The 22,288-nt window shown below is 35.9% G+C and overlaps 1 long non-coding RNA gene and 1 other non-coding gene across 2 annotated transcripts in view; both read left to right on the top strand.

Annotated features, from left to right (window-relative positions):
* Positions 1-22,288, top strand: part of LOC122199961 — a 234,388-nt gene that overhangs the window by 95,527 nt on the left and 116,573 nt on the right. The gene's annotated exons all lie outside the window — the stretch shown is intronic.
* On the top strand, positions 22,156-22,266 carry LOC122201490. Its single transcript, XR_006194199.1, has one exon. It is a non-coding gene; the product is annotated as a U6 spliceosomal RNA (small nuclear RNA).

The raw sequence follows: 22,288 nt of genomic DNA, 5'->3' as shown, positions 1-22,288 counted from the left end.
GTTCTAGTTTCGAGAAGAATGCTGGTGCAATTTTGAATGGGATTGCATTGAATGTGTAGATAGCTTTGGGTAGTATTGACATTTTGTAATATTTATTCTTCCAATCCATGAGCACAGAATGTTTTTCCATTTCTTTATATCTTCTTCAATTTCCTTCATAAGCTTTCTATAGTTTTCAGCATACAGATCTTTTACATCTTTGGTTAGATTTATTCCTAGGTATTTTATGCTTCTTGGTGCAATTGTGAATGGGATCAGTTTCTTTATTTGTCTTTCTGTTGCTTCATTATTAGTGTATAAAAATACAACTGATTTCTGTGCATTGATTTTGTATCCTGCAACTTTGCTGAATTCATGTATCATTTCTAGCAGACTTTTGGTGGAGTCTATCGGATTTTCCATGCATAAGATCATGTCAAAAAGTGAAAGCTTAACTTCATCTTTGCCAGTTTTGATGCCTTTGATTTCCTTTTGTTGTCTGATTGCTGATGCTAGAACTTCCATCACTATGTTAAACAACAGCAGTGAGAGTGGACATCCCTGTCGTGTTCCTGATCTCGGAAAAAGCTTTCAGTTTTTCCCCATTGAGGATGATGTTAGCTGTGGGCTTTTCATAAATGGCTTTTATTATGTTTAGGTATGTTCCTTCTATTCCAACTTTCTTGAGAGTTTTTATTAAGAAACGTTGCTGAATTTTGTCAAATGACTTTTCTGCATCGATTGACAGGATCATATGGTTCTTATCTTTTCTTTTATTAATGTGATGTATCACGTTGATTGATTTGTGAATGTAAACCAGCCCTGAATCCCAGGAATGAATCCCACTTGATCATGGTGAATAATTCTTTTTGTATGCTGTTGAATTCGATTTGCTAGTATCTTATTGAGAATTTTTGCATCCATATTCATCAGGGGTATTGGCCTGTAGTTCTCTTTTTTTACTGAGTCTCTGTCTCGTTTAGGAGTCAAAGTAATACTGGTTTCATAGAATGAGTCTGGAAGTTTTCCTTCCCTTTCTATTTCTTGGAATAGCTTGAGAAGAATAGGTATTATCTCTGCTTTAAACGTCTGGTAGAACTTCCCTGGGAAGCCATCTGGTCCTGGACTCATATGTTTGGAAGTGTGTGGGTGTTTAGGAATTTGTTCATTTCTTCCAGGTTTCGGTTTGTTGGCATATAATTTTTCATAGTATTCCCTGATAATTGGTTGTATGTCTGAGGGATTGGTTGTAATCATTTCATTTTCATTCATGATTTTATCTTTTTGGGTCATCTCCCTTTTCTTTTTGAGAAGCCTGGCTAGAGGTTTATCAATTTTGTTTATGTTTTCAAAAAACCAACTCTTGGTTTTGTTGATCTGCTCTACAGTTTTTTTAGATTCTATATTGTTCATTTCAGCTCTGATCTTTATTATTTCTCTTCTTCTGCTGGGTTTAGGCTGCCTTTGCTGTTCTGCTTCTATTTCCTTTAGGTGCGCTGTTAGATTTTGTATTTGGGATTTTTCTTGTTTCTTGAGATAGGCCTGAATTGCAATGTATTTTCTTCTCAGGACTGCTTTCGCTACATCCCAAAGCGTTTGGATTGTTGTATTTTCATTTTCGTTTGTTTCCATATATTTTTTAATTTCTTCTCGAATTGGCTGGTTGACCCACTCATTCGTTAGTAGGGTGTTCTTTAACTTCCATGCTTTTGGAGGTTTTCCAGACTTTTTCCTGTGGTTGATTTCAAGCTTCATAGCATTGTGGTCTGAAAGTATGCATGGTATGATTTCAATTCTTGTATAATTATGAAGGGCTGTTTTGTGACCCAGTACGTGATCTATCTTGGAGAATGTTCCATGTGCACTCGAGAAGAAAGTATATTCTGTTGCTTTGGGATGCAGAGTTCTAAATATATCTGCCAAGTCCATCTGATCCAATGTATCATTCAGGGCCCTTGTTTCTTTATTGACTGTGTGTCAGATGATCTATCCATTTCTGTGAGTGGAGTGTTAAAGTCCCCTCAATTACCACATTCTTATCAATAAGGTTGCTTATGTTTGTGAGTAATTGTTTTATATATTTGGGGGGTCCTGTATTTGACGCATAGACATTTATAATTGTTAGCTCTTCCTGATGGATAGACCCTATAATTATTATATAATGCCCTTCTTCATCTCTTGTTACAGTCTTTAATTTAAAGTCTAGTTTGTCTGATATAAGTATGGCTACTCCAGCTTTCTTTTGACTTCCAGTAGCATGATAAATATTTCTCCATCCCCTGACTTTCAATCTGAAGGTGTCCTCAGGTATAAAATGAGTCTCTTGTAGACAGCAAATAGATGGGTCTTGTTTTTTTTATCCATTCTGATACCCTATGTCTTTTGGTTGGAATATTTAGTCCATTTACGTTCAGTGTTATTATAGAAAGATATGGGTTTAGAGGCATTGTGATGTCCGTAGGTTTCATGCTTGTAGCGATGTCTCTGGTACTTTGTCCCACAGGATCCCCCTTAGGATCTCTTGTAGGGCTGGTTTAGTGGTGACAAATTCCTTCAGTTTTTGTTTGTTTGGGAAGACCTTTATCTCCCTTCTATTCTAAATGACAGACTTGCTGGATAAAGGTTTCTCGGCTGCATATTTTTTCTGTTCATCACATTGAAGATCTCCTTCCATTCCTTTCTGGCCTGCCAAGTTTCAGTAAAGATATCGGTCACGAGTCTTATAGGTCTCCCTTTATATGTGAGAGCACGTTTATCTCTAGCTGCTTTCAGAATTTTCTCTTTATCCTTGTATTTTGCCATTTTCACTATGATATGTTGTGCAGAAGATCGATTCAAGTTACATCTAAAGGGAGTTCCCTGTGCCTCTTGGATTTCAATGCCTTTTTCCTTCCCCAGTTCAGGGAAGTTCTCAGCTATGATTTCTTCAAGTACACCTTCAGCACCTTTCCCTCTCTCTTCCTCCTCTGGAATGCCAATTATGCGTAGATTATTTCTCTTTAGTGCATCAATTAGTTCTCTAATTTTCCCCTTATACTCCTGTATTTTTTTTATCTCTCTTATTCTCAGTTTCCTCTTTTTCCATAATTTTATCTTCTAGTTCACCTATTATCTCCTCTGCCTCTTCAATCTGAGCCATGGTCATCTCCATTTTATTTTGCAGTTCATTTATAGCATTTTTTAGCTCCTCCTGACTGTTCCTTAGTCCCTTGATCTCTGTAGCAATAGATTCTCTGCTGTCTTCTATATTGTTTTCAAGCCCAGCGATTAATTTTATGACTATTATTCTAAATTCTCTTTCTGTTATATTGTTTAAATCTGTGTGATCAATTCGTTAGCTGTTGTTATTTCCTGGTAGTGGTTTTGAGGGGAATTCTTCCGTTTGGTCATTTTGGATAGTCCCTGGAGTGGTATGGAACTGAGGTGCACTTCCCCTGTGCTGTCTTGAAAAACTTGTGTTGGTGGGCGGGGCGCAGTCAGACCTGATGTCTGCCCCCAGCCCACTGCTGGGGCCACAGTCAGACTGGTGTGTACCTTTTCTTCCCCTCTCCTGGGGCGGGATTCACTGTGGGGTGGTGTGGCCCGTCTGGGCTACTTGCACATTGCCAGGCTTGTGGTGCTGGAGATCTGGCGTATTAGCTGGGGTGGATCGGCAAGGTGCACAGGGGCGGGAGTGGCAGGCTCGGCTTGCTTTTCCTTCAGAGATCCCCTTCAGGAGGGGCCCTGTGGCAGAGGGAGGGAGTCAGACCCACTGGAGGGATGGATCTGCATAAGCACAGCGTTGGGTGTTTGCGCAGTGCAAGCAAGTTCCCTGGTAGGAACTCGTTCCCTTTGGGATTTTGGCTGGAGGATGGGTGAGGGAGATGGCACTGGCGAGCGCCTTTGTTCCCCGCCAAGCTGAGCTCTGTTGTCTGGGGTTCAACAACTCTCCCTCCCGTTGTCCTCCAGCCCTCCCGCTCTCTGAGCAGAGCTGTTAACTTATAACTTTCCAGATATTAAGTCCCACTTGCTGCCAGAACACACTCCCTCCGGCCCCTCTGCTTCTGCAAGGCAGACTGGGGGTCTCTGCTTGGCCGGCGGGCTGCCCCTCCGCCCCGGCTCCCTCCTGCCAGTCTGTGTAGCGCGCACCGCCACTCTGCCCTTCCTACCCTCTTCTGTGGGCCTCTCATCTGTGCGTGGCTCCAGAGAATCCGTTCTTCTAGTCTTCTGGCAGTTTTCTGGGTTATTTAATCAGGTGTAGGTAGAATCTAAGTGATCAGTAGGACGCGGTGAGTCCAGCGTCCTCCTATGCCCCCATCTTCCCCTTGGAATCTCCAAGAAGATAATTTTCTATACCAAATGTTTACACATTTAGATATCATTTTGGGGAAATGTTGCAATTGTAAATTTTCGTGGATCCATGAATGATGGATATTATTAACACACAAAACTTTTTTTATGATTATTTATTTATTTTGAGGGAGAGAGAGAACAAGAGTAAGTTAGCTGGGGGAGGGGCTGAAAAAGAGGAAGAGAGAGAGAGAATCCCAAGCAGGCTCCACATTGTCAGCCCAAAGCCCTATGTGGGGCTTGATCTTACAAAATGTGAAATCTTGATCTGAGCTGGGATCAACAGATACTCAAACAATTGAGCCACCCAAGCGCCCCTAACCCATAAGCCTTTTGAAAACTTCAGACCAGTGACTCACTGATTCCAAACACTCCTTTTTTATTTGTCTATATAACTGTGTTCATGCAACTAATTTTCGAAGAACATTCTGTATTCTCACTTAGCTTCTTCTGTCCTGCAGGCTCAATTCAAATTTTACCTTTTCAGACTGCATAATATTTCATCTACCTAAACTCACAATGGCACAATTTTTCTTTGTTGTCTGAGCCATTCTATTTATCTTTAACATTTAAATCAAGAGCTGTGGAATAAAATTGACTTAAAGTTTGAGTCTAAGTACTTTGACTCACTGCTGTGTGAACATGGACTTTTAAATCCTCTGTTCCCTCTTTTGTAAAATGGTGGTAGTAATACTTATTTGAGAATACGTGTGTTGATGTATTGGGGTACCTGGGTGTCTCGGTTCACTGTCAGACTATTGATTTCAGCTCAGGTCATGATCCCAACTTGGCTCTTTGCTGAGCGAGGAGCCTACTTAAGATTCTATCTCTTAATGGATGCCTCATTTGGATAAACATCAGGTCATGATCACACAGTTAATGGATTCAAGCCCCACATCGGACTCTGCTGTCAGCATGGAGCCCATTTCAGATCCTTTGCCCCCTTCTTTCTCTGCACCTCCCCAACCCATACTCTCTCTCTCTCTCTCAAAAATAAATAAGCATTAAAAAAAACAAAAAGAATCTCTCTCTCTCCCCTTGCCCTTCTCTCTCTAAAGTAAATTTTTAAAAAATATGATGGTATATATAAAGGATTTAGCACAATTCCTGGGCCATAGAAAACAATAAATGTTGCCTTATCATCATGACTGATAGTCTAGTTTTACCATAGTTGGAATAATTTAAGGGCCTCTCTTTTTAGTATTCAGACTAAGACTCCAAGATCTCTATCTTGTTTATATCAGATTGTCTTCCTTTGTTTCTTAGCACACCTCCGCCCTTAAATGGCTTTTACACTATGCATAACCACTTTAAAGAGGAGAGTTTCCAACCTCCTGCAGGTTTTGCCTGAAATGTACCCTTCCCTGGTATTAGAGAATAGTAATAGTTTCCGTCAGTCAGTCATGAGGCCCAACAGTTCCCACTAATGATATTTAAAATTTCTTGAGAACAAAAGCTTATGTTGTAACATTTTTAGAAAGTTGTGCTACTTAACTTTATATTTGTAATTTGTAGCTTTCTACGCAGCCAGTCTGTAATAAAAGTGATATCCCCACAACCCCCCCATTATCTGGCAGATAATAGTTGTACAATAAATATTTTCTTTTCATGATCATCAGCCTGAAAACAAGGGCTTTCTTTACTTTTACTTTCCATCTCTTCCAGTCCTTTCTCTCCAGTGAAGTTGTTAATAATAAATGAAATGCCCAAAGCCAGGATTCAGAGTACAGTGGCCTAGAGCTTGGATAAGACATAATGCAGAGAAGAAAGCCCAATTCACAACTGGGCTTCTTTCCAATATGACTCAGATTCCATTTTATTTATTGACTCTGAGTTAGGATGGAATTCTACCTTAGAAATACTTCAACTTTTAAGGATAAAGTGGTAGTATTTATATTTTTCTTTCAACCTCAATATTCATCCACACAGGTAAATTCTATTTTCCACTGTGACATGAAGACAACAGAATCCTTGTTCACATATCATTGATTGTGGGCAGAGTCTTTGCCAGTCTAACAGTAGTTGTCAGAGATAAAGTTCCAATTAGAAAACAAACACATAAAAAAGAATTTTTGTTGAATTATACTGCCATGCTACCAAAGGTCATTTAAAACACTATTGAAAAACAAAACCACCTAGTTAGGTTTTGCTTAGAAGAAGGCAGAGGGAGAAAGAGTTAAAACAGTTTGGCGGCCTGCTATTTTTTTCCTATAAAGTCATAAAGCTTAATTCAAAAATTTTCTGGAATTTATAGTGCCAGAGGCTAAGCTAAAAATAATTTCCCCTCATTAGATCTTGTAGTTTAACCTCTGAAGTGGAAGGTTTGTGACAGCTACATCAAGACTCCAACTCACAAAAGCACCATTCAAAAAGGAAAAGAATAAAGAGGAACTGTTGCTATTAAATGACCCATAGAGAATCCAGGAGACAAAGAAGACTATTTCTGTCACTTTCTGGGACCAAGCATAGGGTTGCTGGGCTGTTCCAGGTGGATCACTTCTGTCAGCTCTAAAGGTATCATGTGCTAAATGAGCATGAAATTTTATCTGGGAGCAAAGCCTTGGAAGTTAAACTTGACTAGACAATGACAGGAATCTGAGGAGAAAAAAAGCAGCCAAGGGTTTGCTCAATAACCCCAGTGAAAATTAATAATCAGTAATTGTCTCTCTATCTCCTTTCCCAAACACTGAACAGAGCTTTTGTATTCTGCCTGTAGAATGGAGAAAAAGAAAGCCAAAAAGACTTGAACTCCAGACTACTCTTGAAATCTGGGACTAATGTTAAGAGGTGGGTTTAATTTCTGAAATAAAGACTTCTAGAGTTTAGTATTGTGTTTTTATTTCTATTTTTATTTTTGTATTTCTTTAACTTCATGATCCACCTGGTAAAATACTTATTACGTTATTTTAGTCTCCCCATTTTTATTGGATAACAGATTCTGATATTCTTTGTGATCTGCTCAGTCATGTTTGTGATCATGTCAATAATAGGGGAAGAATAGATGAGGACCAGTGTATTGGCTGAATTCAATCAGGTGAACAGAGCCCCTTTGAGTAATGTAGAATAAAAGACTATGATAAGGATTAGGCCAACTACAGTTGTGGCAGGTTTTTTTTTAAACTTGTGGAAATTGCCTCTTTGTCTGGTGGGAAACTAAAGATGCCACAAATCCACAAAATCAGTTGTTGGGAAGACAACATGGACATAAAATTGGGGAAAGTGGGGACACATTGGAATTTGTGAGGATGAATTGAACTAGCATCTGCCTCTCAAGGCTTTCAGTCTTAATGATGTGGGCAACTTGCAAAAGACACTGGCACTCTTTCCTCTGGCCCAGGACTCAGAAAAACTGAAAGAGAGTCCTAATGGAAACTGGAGGGGATGTGGGTCCTGATGCTGCCTCATGCCTCAAGTAAATGGCTTCTGCTTTACTTCTGCACATTTCTCTTAGAGTCAACAGTATAGAACTATACAGGCAAGGATTCTAGGAAACATAATTCTAGCTTAGCTATGTAGATGCTATTAAAAAACTGTTATGACACATATTTATTCACTACCATGTTTTCCGGGCACTGTACCAATTTTTATCCCATTTAAATACTCCCATGAGAGGGATGCCTGGGTGGCTTCATCGGTTAAGTGTCTGTTGATTTTGGCTCAGGTCATGACCTCATGGTTTGTGAGATGGAGCCCCAGGCATCAGGCTCTGCACTGACCATGGAGCATGCTTAAGGATTCTCTCTGTCTCCCTCTCTTTCTGTCTCTACCTCTTCTGTCTTTCAAAATGACTAAATAAACTTAAAAGAATAAAAAATATGAGAAAGTATTTCATCCTTGAGAAATCTGATGTTACATAGGTCAATGAACCTTTCTAAAACTTCTAGAAACTGAGAGAGAGAGATCAGATTTTAAATTAAGACCAAGTATTTTGACTTCAGCTAATGATTAATCCTTAGGTTTTCCTTTGTTAACATTATACCATCCACAAATGAATACTTTTTTACACTGTATATCAGTCAGGTTCCAGGAAGAAGCACATGGCATTGCCCATCCTAGGTTATTTGAGAGAGCTTAATAAAGGAACTATTTGGAAAGATTTTTCATCAGGGATGAGGAAAAAATAGTAAATTCCCCAGTACTAGCAACTTCCTGACTACTAGCAGAAATTTACTACAACCACTAAATCTGAAAATGCAAGGAAAGAAAGCAGTTACTACTACCCGAAGTGGGTAGCTGTATGAAGAGGGCCATCAAACAGGAGCTGAGTCTTTGGTAAAAGGAAAAATCCAACTTATGGTGCTTAGAAAGAAGGGAACAGAAAGAACAAATACTCCAACTTTACTGTGTTTCAGCCTCCCTTCTTGTGCTCTCCATTTACTGACTTCTGTTCATATAACTCAACTAACTCTAGGATACCAATGAGCTAAGGAGTCCTTTTATACAATCAACAGAAGTAAGAAGTCAGTATCTTGAGGGGCAGAGCAAGATGAAGAAAGGTGGATGGAGACTGATCCAGAAGAGCAAACGGAAAATATCTAGCCTATACTAATTATTCTAAGAGTAAAGCATTGCTAATGATTTTAGAAAAACATTTTGCTTTTACACAGATTCATAAACATACACTAAAACATTTTTTAAAGGTAATATCTAAACTTTTTTCTTTCTTTCTTTCTTTCTTTCTTTCTTTCTTTCTTTCTTTTCTTTTCTTTCTCTTTCTTTCTTTCTTTCTTTCTTTTCTTTCTTTCTTTCTCTTTCTTTCCTTCTTTCTTCTTTCTTTCTTTCTTTCTTTCTTTCTTTCTTGCCTAAACTTTTCTTACTTACTATCTAGTAAATATTTCTATGGTTTTCATCATGGACTATTTTTCAAATTTTGAATAATGAGCTAGTTTTAAAAAAAGCAAAGAAATAAAAACAAAACCACAAAGCCAAACCTATGCCATAGCATCAGCTTCTAGTGGAGGTGGTTGGCAACGGCGGGGGGGGGGGGTGGTGGTGGGAAGGTTGACCAGCAGAGGTATAATCCCTGAGCCCATGAGTAGATCATCAAAGCACTTGCTTCTTTAATAAAACATCAAAGGCTGCTGCATGCTGTTGGGTATTTCTGAGACTAAAACTAAGGTGAACTATAAGTGCTTCATAGCAGAAAATAAGGGAGTAAATATTTTCTGAATCTTTGGATTCTTCCTGGCAAAAGTTTCCCACTAATTTTCTAAATATCCATTTTTAGGTTTCCTACATTGTAGAAAAATCTACTATAAGGCCTGGGAGTTCAGATTTTCTTATCTGTTTCTTGAGAAGTATTTGCCAAGTGTTTAACTAGGCTCTCAGCAATATCTTCCCAATGCCTATGGGAAGTGGGCCTTATGGGTAGCTAGAGGAGGAAGAGACAGCATCTCTCTTCTTACCATTAAAGCTGAAGTTTAGGCTCTAATCCCTCAATAAGGTGATTGCTAGCAAAAGCACATGCATACCGAGATAGGTATCAGTGCTAAGAACCTCCTTAGGCTCCACGTCCATCTTAAGATAGTGTCTCTGTCATATTTTAACACAGCTACACAACACATATTCATGACATATGGTAGAAAGCGAATGGCGAAACTGAAGTGTCCACGTCCACAGTCTGGGGCCAACATTGACTATCTGTAAAATTGGGGGAAAATTGCTGAATTTCTTCAAACTTCTGTTTTGTCATCCATAAAATAAGAAGAACACCATTGCCTAATTGGCTTTCTGGCAAGGAATATTTGAAATAATATGCATAAAATACATATCATGGGGTACACAGTTAAAATGGGAGTTGCTAGAAGATTCTAGGAAGAGAGTGGCTCGACTTTTTTTCAAGATTCCCTCTCCAATGCAAAATCAATTAATAGCTATCTTTTCTTTAAAAAAAATTTTAATGTTTATTCATTTTTGAGAGGGAGCATGAGCGGGGGACAGGAAGAGAGAGAGGAAGACACAGAATCTGAAGCAGGCTCCAGGCTCTGAAATGTCAGCACAGAGCCTGACATAGGGCTTGAACTCACTGACTGCGAGATCATGACCTGAGCTGAAGTCAGATGCTTAAGTGACTGAGCCATCCAGGAGCAACAATAGCTATCTTTTCTGAGTTGAGAATCTGCTAAGGCCAGCAGGAAAGCCAGTCCTGAAGGTACAAGAGGGTCCTCAAAGTCTGTGAGTTCCAGGAAAAAAACTAGGAAGAAAAAAAATTGACAGAGCCTGGGAATCAGCAGTAAAGTACAAAGATCAGAATATTAAAAATATGGAGAAGAGGTGGCCTGCAGAGATTCATATATCCAGATGGGAAGGGCAAGGCTGGATTTGATGACTGTTCTCAGGGGAAGACCCACAGGTTCCCTGATTCACTGACATTGACCTCTTTGCATATAGTCCTTCTTTGCTATAAGCCTATCAAAACACTGCTTCCTTTAAATGTCCCTGTAACTCCTCTTTCTGCCGAATTCTATAATCACTCTAGTTTTCTTTTGTTTGGTCAGACCTAACAGTTCTTTTGTGTGTGTGGCATTCCTCCTTGCAACAAACAATAATCCTGGCTTTGTTGGTCTAAAGGTTCATGCAGGTAATCTGTGGCTTACTGGGGTAAAAGAAATCTGAGAGATGAGTAGCTTTCTCCTGGTGCCTCAGGAGAGAGTGCCAACCTGTAAAAGCAGAGGGTCAGATAATGTTTTATCTCCTACAATTTATGGAACTTCCACTCTATAACATCTCCCAGAAATTATAACTAAGTCTCAGAGTAGTAGTAAAAAAAAAAAAAAAAAGTAACATGGCTTGCAAGGAGAAGTAGAAAGTAGAAAATGGGCAGCTCCTAGATAATCAGACATAAGGGGACATGGGAAACACATTAAGCAATAGAGTAGCAATCTAATAATATACTCATTTAATAGGAGTTGATTTGAAACAAAAGCCATTTTGTCAATTAGTTGAATAATTTTAAAACTGAAAGAGTCAGCAAATAGACTAAGAATTATGGACACTGATGAGACCAAAATTAGCCTCCTAGAAAATTACATATTTAAAAAAAAAGCAAAATACAGAGTAAAACTGCAGAACAATGGAAAGAAAGAAAGAAAAGATAGGAGACAAGAGGATATGTTCAGGAGTCCTTGTAGATGTATTTCAGATGGGAAACATGAATAGATGAAAGACAGGAAAAAAATAAACGAATACTAAGGGAAACTTTCTTCTCTTGAGGCTTCAGATTGCAAATAATCACTAAGTTCCTTTTAACATTGATAAAAAAGTGTCCTTGCCTGGGCATATTCTCATAACATTGTTAAATGCCAAGGATAACTTTTTCGTTGTTGTTGTTAAGTATATAATTTTGCAGACTTAGAGACAGGTTCCTTAGTAAACAAAAATAATCAGACCAATTACAGACTTCTCTTCTACCACCTTGTAAGTCAATGAATTTGTAATAACACCTGCAGAGTACAGAGTAGTGAGGCTACAATCAAAGAATACTGCAGTAAGCCAGGGTATAATTTATCTATTAGGGAGACTGAGAGACATTTGAGGCACTGCAAGAATGAGAGAATGTATCACTAACATTTCCAATCTGTGGTTTCCTTGAGATAAAACTCTAGAAAAAGAAAAAAAAATCGAAATAGTGACCTCTAGATAGGAGGACTCTAAAAGGAGAGGAAATGGTGATAAGAACAAATCTTAAAAAGTATAGTTAAATATAAAAAGATGCTGAAGAGTGACTGTGACTACGTAATTTAGGTGTTAAATAAGCAATCTGTTAACATAGCAGAACACACTGTAGGGAAATCCTAACAGGCTAAAGTAGATGTTACTAGCATGTTCTAGGAATTTGTGACTGAGGATTGGGATGATGAGGTGGAAGAAAAGCATCTAAAAATCTCACAGTGATAGATGTGAAAAGGTGAGAAAGTTGTTTTAAAAGTTTCATTTTGGGGACAGGGTAGTAAGGAAATATAGAGTATTTAGTTCAAAGAAATAATTGAAATATTTCTTTATATAATATTTCTTTACATAGAATAGAACCACATGTGTGATTATCGAATTTGTGAACAGTGGGTAAGCAATAAGAGAATGAAGTGGTATGAAATCCCCACATTGACAGGGGAAAGAGGAAGATCATTAGTAACTCATTCTAACCAGAAAAAGAGAATTGGAAAGGAGAAAAGAGGAAAGTAAAATTCATAATAGATATAATTGAAGGTAGGAGAAATAAGCTGAAATGTTTTTATACAGGAAATGTGATTGGAGCAAATTCTCCAACCATAAATGGGACACTGTTGAGTGGGTTACCAAACAAACAAAGACACACATCAAAAAACACTGTTATATGCTATCCCCCAAAGCTTATTTCAATTGTTAAAAAATAAACTTTATATAAAATTGCATTTGATTACACAGTGGTGTACTAAAAGAGACCCTAAAATCCAAACAAAAATATAAATGGAAAAATCAACATAAATATTAGTTAACAAAAATCAAAGTTTAAAAGCATAAAAAGTGGCAAGGTATGAGTAAGGAGGAATTGTACATAATAATCAAAGCCACAATTAACTAGGAAAGGATTATAGTCCTATTACTCTATATATCAAACAAATCTATAATACAAAACAATGGAATTCAAGAATAAATTGATGAAATTAACATTATGAGGTACATTTTAAATAAACCTCTTTCAGAACACATAGATCTAATAAAAACAACAGGTAAAATTGTATTTATTTTACATATTTTGATGAGTAACTTTAAAATTTGTAAAACTTGGCATGTGTTGGTTGCCAATAACATGCAGAAAGTGTTAAAAGGCAGATTGTGCAGGCCAGTTTCTCATCTTAAGAAGATAATAAAATTGTAGCAAAAGTAGTTACTAATTAGAATATAAGAAACATTCTTAAATGGCATAGGATCAAAGATAAAATCAAAACAAATTATAAGCTATCTTGAAACTAATGAAAAGTACATGCTTAATAAAAAAAATCCTATGAAAAGGTGAAATTTGTCACCTAGAAAATTTATAGCGGTAAATGCCTACCGTTATTAAATATGAAAGTCTAAAAATAAATGACTTTAGTGCTCTTTTAAGAAACTTGAAAATGACAGCATTATAAACCAGAGCTAAGTAAAAATAATTAATTGTTAGAAAGAAAATCTGAAATTAATGAAATGGAAAAATAAATTAGTGGCTACACCCTTTCTGTGTCTTCACTGGAGAGCCTACTCATCTTCTTTCCACAGTATGCTGTTTTTGTAAAATCTGACCTTGTTGGAGAATCTTGAAAATGAAGTTAGGGGCAACTTGAATTCATTGAGCTTTAGAAAACCATTAGGGTCTAAGAGATGTTATGGCATTAATGGACTGAATATTTTTTTCTTGCATTTATTATGTTTATCAGACAGAACTGTAGGCTAAGATGTTATGCTGAAGAGACAGCTACATTCTGTCTCTGATAACAGAATTAGTATGAACTTCTAGCACAAATTATTTAATATGAAACATAAGCAGGCCTTTCTAGATTACTTGATCCAAATTTTGTTCTTCCTATCTGCAATTTGGAGAAGCCTTCAGGACTGGGTAGGGAACTGTAAGGGGGTCTTATTCTTGATGAGTTCATGTGATGTGTGTGTGTGTGTGTGTGTGGCTTTGAACTGTTAGCAATTGTGCCTAGAAACTCACACTTAGCAAGCATGTGTGGCACTGAGATGATAATTCAATTGATTTACTTAATGGAAAAGGAGGAATGGAAGCCCCTATTATAAAGTGTATACCTAGAGCTAAATGCCCAAAGTAGGTGGCCAAAAAGGGTTGTGCCTACAAAGCTGTCTCTGGGAATCATATTTTCTCAGGGCTTTTAACAGACAATATGTAGGATATTGGAAAACTTGGATTAATTTTATTTTAGAGTAAAAGCACTGTATGATGGAAAGTAAAATAAGGAAAAACCAACTGACAAAGGAAAAGGAGAATTCCTTAAAATTTGAGATGTTAGAAACCAAGCTAATGATATATGAAAGGGAAATATGAATCCTATAGTCCAGAATAGATAGACATTGAGAAGGAAGGAAAAAGAAAATGTGTTCAGACATGAAAAGGGAAGACCAAAATATTATTAGTGTGAACAATCAAATCAATATTAGATGGGATTCTATATAACATGGTTATTATAGATTGAAATTTAGCAATTGTCTCTCCCTTTAGGCAACACACTCAAGAAAGTTACAGAATGAGGACATTAAGGAAAGTTCACAACACATTGGAAATATATCAAAGTAGATCTAGTGAGTCCAGTTTTAGAGTTGGTGTGGGAACTCATCAGGATAGTGTTATCCAAAATGGGGAGATGAAGAATGGCATGATTTGTTTGAACAGAATTCACTGATTTCACATATCTTACTGTGAGAGACTAGAGATTTCAAAATCTAAGGGATTATTTAAAAAACAAACTTCTGATCCAAAAACCAAGGGCAAACTAAAACTAAAATCTAAAAGGGCACTGAATTCCAGTAAACAAATGTGAATTCTAGGTATATTTGAAAAGGAATGGAACTAAATGAACAGGCATATCAAACTACTAAAATTTAAGTAGGATCTCCCTGAAAGGAATAGAATAGATCCCAGTATTGCCAAAAGAAATACGGCAGAACTAATGCTACTTGAGGCACATATCATCAATAGCTGGGGTAAGCAAGTAAAGTAAGTATCTTTGGGGGTACATGCCAGATGTATTACTCTTTAGGAGGTGACGAAAATACAGATTTCAGGAGCAACTACAGTTTTGGCCCAATAATCTGTGAAGCGTGATTCTCTAGCTGAAACAAATGTAGAACTGATGCTAAGATTTCCTACTGAGCTAGTTTCACAGGCATAACAATCCCAAATTAAATGGCCGTGTCAGTGGCAATATAGCAACCAAGCAAATATCCTCACTCATAGGGGAAGGAAGAAGCCATGTGTATTAGGATAGGCTAGGTTATGCTGTGCTAACAAATTAACTCCTGCATCTCAGTGCCTAAAAATAAAAAGACTTAGTTTATATTAATATACAGTGGAAGAGGCTCTGTTTCCCACATGGGTAATGTTGCTCAATGAAGCAAGCAGAGCTGCTCTTTTTTCTCTCAGTGATTTTTCACTGTTTCAGACTAGGAAAGTCTCACATCACTTTCCATTGTTCACATTTTATTGGCCAGATCTAGTCACATGATTCTCCTTAACTACAAGAGTGTGGGGGCGCCTGGTGGCTCAGCCAGTTCAGCCTCCGACTTTGGCTCAGGTCATGATCTCATGGTTTGGGGGTTCGAGCCCTGCATCTGGCTCTGTGCTGACAGCTTAGAGCCTGGAGCCTGCTTTGGATTCTGTGTCTTCCTCTCTCTCTGCCCCTCCCTCACCTTTCTCTCTCTCTCTCTCTCAAAAAAAATAAACATTTAAAAATATTTTTAAAAAAAAGAATGTTAAGAGTATTCATGTGCCTAGAAAGGAAAGTTTTGGTAAACTCTGGTAACATTTAGCACATGATATTGCTAGGGTTTTCCCACATCTAATGCAGCACTGGTGAGTCAGGATCACAGAACTCTAAGGGAAATGAAAATTATTAAGCTTTGAATAAAATGGATAGAAAATAAAAGACACAACAATAAGTAATCCAAGTAATGAAGACTACCATCCTTGCAAATCATCAAATGCCATTATCTGAGAAAGAAGAAAATAGGTTTGGCTGGATGCTCTTCAGTCCCAACCACCATACAGGTAAACTCTTCTGCCAAATATAATTTCTTGACTAATTTAATTTGAATCCACAGATGATGGACTCTACACAACGATCATAGATAACAGAAGTCATAGGGAAGTGAAAATCAAGAGTATTTTCTCCACCCTCTCTCCTTCAGTCAATTAGTAATGAATTATTCCTCTGGCCTTTGTGAATGTCAAGTACAGGACTTCAAAAATATAATTTGCCTGTGCCGAGGGTTGGTTTTTTGGATTTTATTGATACAAGATTAGCGGCATAATTTTTTAGTGAGTACTTCAGATTCTTTAAAAAGTGACAATTATAAAAAGTTTTCAATTGTATTAATTCAGTTTGGAGTTGCTAAAATAACCATAAATTTTTTAGTAGTATTTACCTCAGATGGTGGTTGTCTGAAGAAACGAAGTCTACCTAGACGTAAAGAACTTTTTTGACTGAGGTTGAGAATAAGGAAGTAGGTAAAATGTTGCATTTTTTACACTTCAGTTTTTTTTTTTTAATTAGCAGGCTATTTGTCACCTGTTATTAAAATTTCCAAACCATGAAAGACTATGACAATGAACAACCTACATACACTATTACAGCTACATTCAAAACTCGTTAATGCTTTGCACTATTTTGATAGATATAGATGTGGCAGATATTGATAGACATATAGATATGTATATAGATATCTCAGTTTCCTCATTGACCATTTCAAAAAAAAAGTTGTAGACACCATGGTAATTAACCCCTAAAATGCTGCATAAAGACATACTCCTCAATAACCTTAATAACATAATATTATATCCACATCAATTAAAAATGATTTAACTAATTATAGTTTGTTATCAAGTTCTTTTCAAGATAACATTTAACCAAGTTTTCACTTTGCATGTGATTGAAATATGCACCGCATTTCTTTTAATTTAGAACAATTTTCCTCCCCCCTTTTAAAATAGTAATAATTTTTCAAGATACTAGGCCAATTTTCTTTTAGATCTCTGTTTTTTGTTTGTTTGTTTGTTTGTTTGTTTGTTTTCCCCTCATAGGGTCATTTTAGATAATTGTGTGTATTGTTGAATTTCTTTTTAAAAGTTAGAAATTATAGCTTGATTACATTCATGTTAAGTATTTTTTCTGTTGGGAATATTTCTTAAGACTTAATTACTTCTGGGGCATCTGGGTGGCTGTTAGTTCAGTATCTGACTTCAGCTTGGATCATGATCTCATGGTTTGTGAGTTTGAGCCCTGTGTCAGGCTCTGTGCTGATAGTCTGGAGCCTGCTGTGGATTCTGTGTCTCCCTCTCTCTCTGTCCCTCCCTTACTCGTGCTCTGTCTCTTTTTCTCTCAAAAATAAATAAACATTAAAAAAATGTTAAAGAGTTATTTACTTCATATTATATCACATCAGGAGAAACATATTGTCAAGTAATTTACTTGATGTTAAATTTGGTCACTTTTTTAAGGGAGTGACAACCAAACTACTCCATTATAATTTTTTTTTTCCATTGTAGTTATAAAGTAATCTGTGGTGATATTTTGGCAGTATGCAAATATCCTGTCTACATCAATTTTTGCCTCTTTTTAGCATTCACTGATGATCTTTTCCTGACACAATTATTGTATTTGATGTCCAAAACACTAACATACATATTTATTAGCTGTCAAAATTCTGTTTCTTTAAAAAAGGTTCTCTTTTCAACTGTTAATGAACTATATTTCCTCATGAAAAGACAGGGTAAAAAATGAATTCTTTATTTTATTTCCTTTATTTTTTTAAAGAAACTAGTGTTAACAGTCATTTTTGATATGCCAATTTTTTTGTTGTTCTTTTTTTCTTTTATTTCCCAGAGAACCAACTTTTAATTTATTTGTTCATCTCATTATTATTCTGTTACCTAACATGTTAACTTCTGTTATTAATGTGTCTTTATAATGCTTGTCTTTGGTTTATTTTGTTCTTATTGGGTGTTCATTTTAATTTTCTCATTATTACTTATATAATTTTTTTAAGGTTTTGCAGTTCATCTGAGTACTTCTTTTGATATATATTCTAAAATATATCACTTTCCTTAACATCACCATTTAGTTGAGTGTAACACAGTTGTCTCATAGTGTCTTTCTTTCAGTTTCTTAAAAACAGTGCTCCACTGTGGTCTTGCTCTGTGTGTTGATGTTGAAGAGTCTGATGTTAACCTGAATTTCTGTTTAGTTTAGTTCAGTTGTTTTCCTCCAAACTTTATTGAGAGATAATTGATATATAACATATAACTTTAAAGTGTACAACAACTTTAAAGTGTGTTATGTCTGAGGCACCTGGGTGGCTCAGTCGGTTGACCCTCCAACTCTTGATTTTGGTTCAGGTCATAGTCCCAGGGTCCTAGGATCCAGCCCCACCACACTGAGTGTGGAGCCTGCTTAAGATTCTCTCTGTCTTTCTGTCTGTCTGTCTCTGTCTCTCTCCCTCTGCCGCTCTCCCCCACTTGTACACACTCTCTCTCAAAAAAAAAAAAGAAAGAAGAGAAAAAGAAAATATGTGTTAAGTTTGATTTGATATGTTTATATACTACAGTATGATTACCACTACAGTGTTATCTAACATCTCTATCAAGTCATATAATTACCATTTCTATTTTGTGGTGAGAACATTTAAAATGTTAGCAATTTTCAAGTACATAGTATGATATACATGGTGTATATGTTATGTATAAAATATATGTGTTATATAATATATAATGTAATATATATTCTATTATATGAAATGATATACAGAATAATATATAATCCATCATTTATACACACACACACACACACACACAATTGATTTATCCATTCTTTCATTGACAGAAACTTAGATTGTTTCCATATCTTGGCTATAGTGAATAATTCTGCAATAAACATGGGAATGTAGATGTCTTTTTGATATCCTGTTTTCAGTTTCCTTTGGATATATACCCATAAGTAGGATTGCTGTATCATAAAGTAATTCTATTTCAAATTTTTTGAGGAACCTCCATACTGTTTCCCATAGTGGGTATACTAATTTACATTCTCAGTAGTGCACAAGGGTTCCTTTTCTCCATACCTTCACCTATATTTCTTACTTCTTTTCTTTTTGTTGATAGCCATTCGAATAGGTGTAAGGTAACATCTCCTTGTTTTGTTTTGCATTTAACTAAGGATTAATGATGTTGAGCATCTTTTCATCTACCTGTTGGCTATTTGTACGTCTATTCAGTTCATCTGCCCATTTTTAATCAAACTGCTTTTTTTATATGAGTTCTTTATATGTTTTGGATATTAATCCCTTATCAAATATATGGTTTGCAAATGTTTTCTCCATTCTGTAGGTTGTTCTTGCATTTTGTTGATACTTTCCTTTGCTAAGCAGAATCATTTTCGTTTGATGTAGCCCCATTTATTTTTTTTTCACTTTGTTGCTTGTCATTTTGGTGTCATATATAAAAAATTATTGCCAGTACCTGTGACAAGCTTTCCCCTTGTTCTCTACTCAGAGTTTTACATTTTCATATCTTACATTTAAATCTTTAATCCATTTCAAGTTAATTTTATGACTTATTTAAGATCAAGGTCCAATTTCAGTTTTCTGCATGTGCTTAGATAAGCACAGAAAACAGATGTTTTCCCCAACATTTGTTGAGGAGACTTTCCTTTTCTCATTGAGTATTCTTGGTTCTCTTACCAAGTATTATATGACTATATATTCAGGGTTTTATTTCTGGGCTGTTTGTTCTATTCTATATGTCTATTTTTTATTCCACTATCATATTGTTCTGATTGTTATAGCTTTGTAGTATAGTTTGAAATCTGTTGGAATTTTGATAAGGATTGCATTGAATCTACAGATAGCTTTGGGTAGTGTGGACATTTTAAAAACATTCATTCTTCTGATCCATGAACATAGACTATCTTTATATTTGTTTGCATCTTCTTCAGTTTCCCTCATCAGAGTCAGAATTTTTAGTGAAGACATCTTTGGTATCCCTATTTGAATTTGTTCTTAAGTTTGCATAGTTTTGATGCTATCCTGAATGAGGCTATTTTATTTATTTCTTTTCAAATATTTTATTGTTGATGTTTGGAAGTGCAACTGATTTCTGTATGTCGATTTTATATACTGCAACTTAACTGAATTTGTTGATTACTTAACGGTTCTATAGTTGAGACTGTAGGATTTTTTTAAATGTAAGATCATCTGGTTCACAAATACATTTTATTTCTGGTCTTAATTTGCATGCGTTTTATTTCTTTATATTGCCTGATTGGTCTATGTAGGACTTCCAATACTATGTTGAACAGGAATGGTGACAGTGGGCATATTTGACTTGTTCCTAGTCCTAAAATATTCTTTTTATTTAAAAAAAATTTAAAAAGCTTTCAACCTTTCATTGTTAAATATAGTGTTAGCTGTGGGCTTGTCATATATTGCTAAGGTAGTAGCAGTGAGGGTGGTAAGAAAAGGGGTCAGATTTTACATGAATTTGGAAGATCAAGATGACAGGTTTGGCTGATAAACTTTGGTTTGACGTGTGCCAGAAAGATTAAAAAATGAAGCAAGAGTAATTCCAAGCTACTTTGGCTGTGCCTGTAGAAGAATGAAATTGCCATTTACTGACCTAGGGAAGTATGGGATAGAGCAGATTTAAGTTCAGAAACTAGTAGTTTGGTTTTGTTGTTGTTAGGTGTAAACATCCACATGTACATACCAGTTAAGCAGTTGGATATAAGATTCTGAGATTTAGGGGAAAGATCAGAAATGGAGATAGAATTTTGATAGTTTTCTTGCCTGAACCATAGAAGTAAGAAGAGTGTTATTTATTATCTCACCTAATAATCACCTGAAATAGAATAATACTATTTCTCCTTTTTTCCCCAGTATTTGAACTCATTTTGGAGAACACCCTTTCAGGGAAAGGATCATTACTTTTGGTTTTGTGTCTCTATCTTCTAAATATAGCTGATTTCTATTAAATACATTTTGAAATAATAAATACATAGAAAAACTTTGAGTCTATTGGCTTGGCAATGTCAGTAAATTATTTAAAACTGAAAAAAAAGTCTCTAGTATTTAGGTGTCATGAGGGATGCAAAGATGTATCAAAAGCAGATCCTGATTTTAAGATGTTTGTATCATCCCACCATTCATATGACATGAATTTCATTCCCTGGTTGTATGATAGGATGATTAACTTATCAATCAGGCTGAAACAGATAATATTTTTTACCACATACGCAGAGATTTAGGCTTCTCCTTATTCTTTAGTCATGGATAAGAGAAACTTAATGAACCTTAGGGTGTTTTATTAACAATTAAACACAACATGATTGAAGTAATGTACCAAAACCTTGTGAAAGGAATATGCATTTACAAAACATGTAGCTCAAGACTCTTCCAGCTTTGTAATCACTTTCAAATTCCTTTTTCCCCCTACATTCTTTTCACCATCATAACAACCCATATCCACAAATAAGCATTATCCATAAATACTCATTTGTGGCATGAGTATAGTTACAGTAATTACCTAATGATATCGGTAGGATCATAAGTGAGAAAATACTTGTAAAACATACTGTCATATACATGATAATTAGTATATATCATACTAATTATTATAGATAGTATTGGTCCAAATTTTTTTGTTAAAAATGTACAATTTAATTTTACCTATTTAAAGGTTTAATTTCTCTTTTTGCCTAGTTCAAATTATTTATGACATTAATAATGCTTTAAGAATATATCATTTAGGGGTATAGGCTTTAAATAACTGAGTATCTTATGTCATAAAAGAATTTATAAGAAGAATATCAAGTAGTTCACAGAACTGACAGAAGTCTTGGTGAGCCAGGTGTGAAAAGGGCGATGAATCAAGGAAGGATGGGTTATTTTGAAGTCTGCCAAAACAAGATCACAGAAAGAGTTTGATTAAGAATACCAACACTGGACACTTATTACTGGGCAATTGCATTGTTATGCCATTTTTTCAGAATTCAAAATCCTTGAATTTATATATAACATGTCTGTTTTCTATATCACTGGTTTTCAGATTTGGTTGAACAATGGACTCACCGGGTGGGGTTATGTTAAAAACACTGATGTCTAGTGCTCACTTCAGCAGCACATATACTAAAATTGGAGTGATATAGAGAAGATTAGCATGGCCCCTCCCTGCGCAAGGATGGCATGCAAAATCATGAAGCATTAAAAAAAGGAAAACAAATACTGTTGTGTAGGT

The sequence above is a fragment of the Panthera leo genome, chromosome D1 (genome assembly GCF_018350215.1).
Source record: "Panthera leo isolate Ple1 chromosome D1, P.leo_Ple1_pat1.1, whole genome shotgun sequence".
Lineage (NCBI taxonomy): Eukaryota > Metazoa > Chordata > Mammalia > Carnivora > Felidae > Panthera > Panthera leo.
This window is presented reverse-complemented; position numbering and strand designations above follow the sequence as displayed.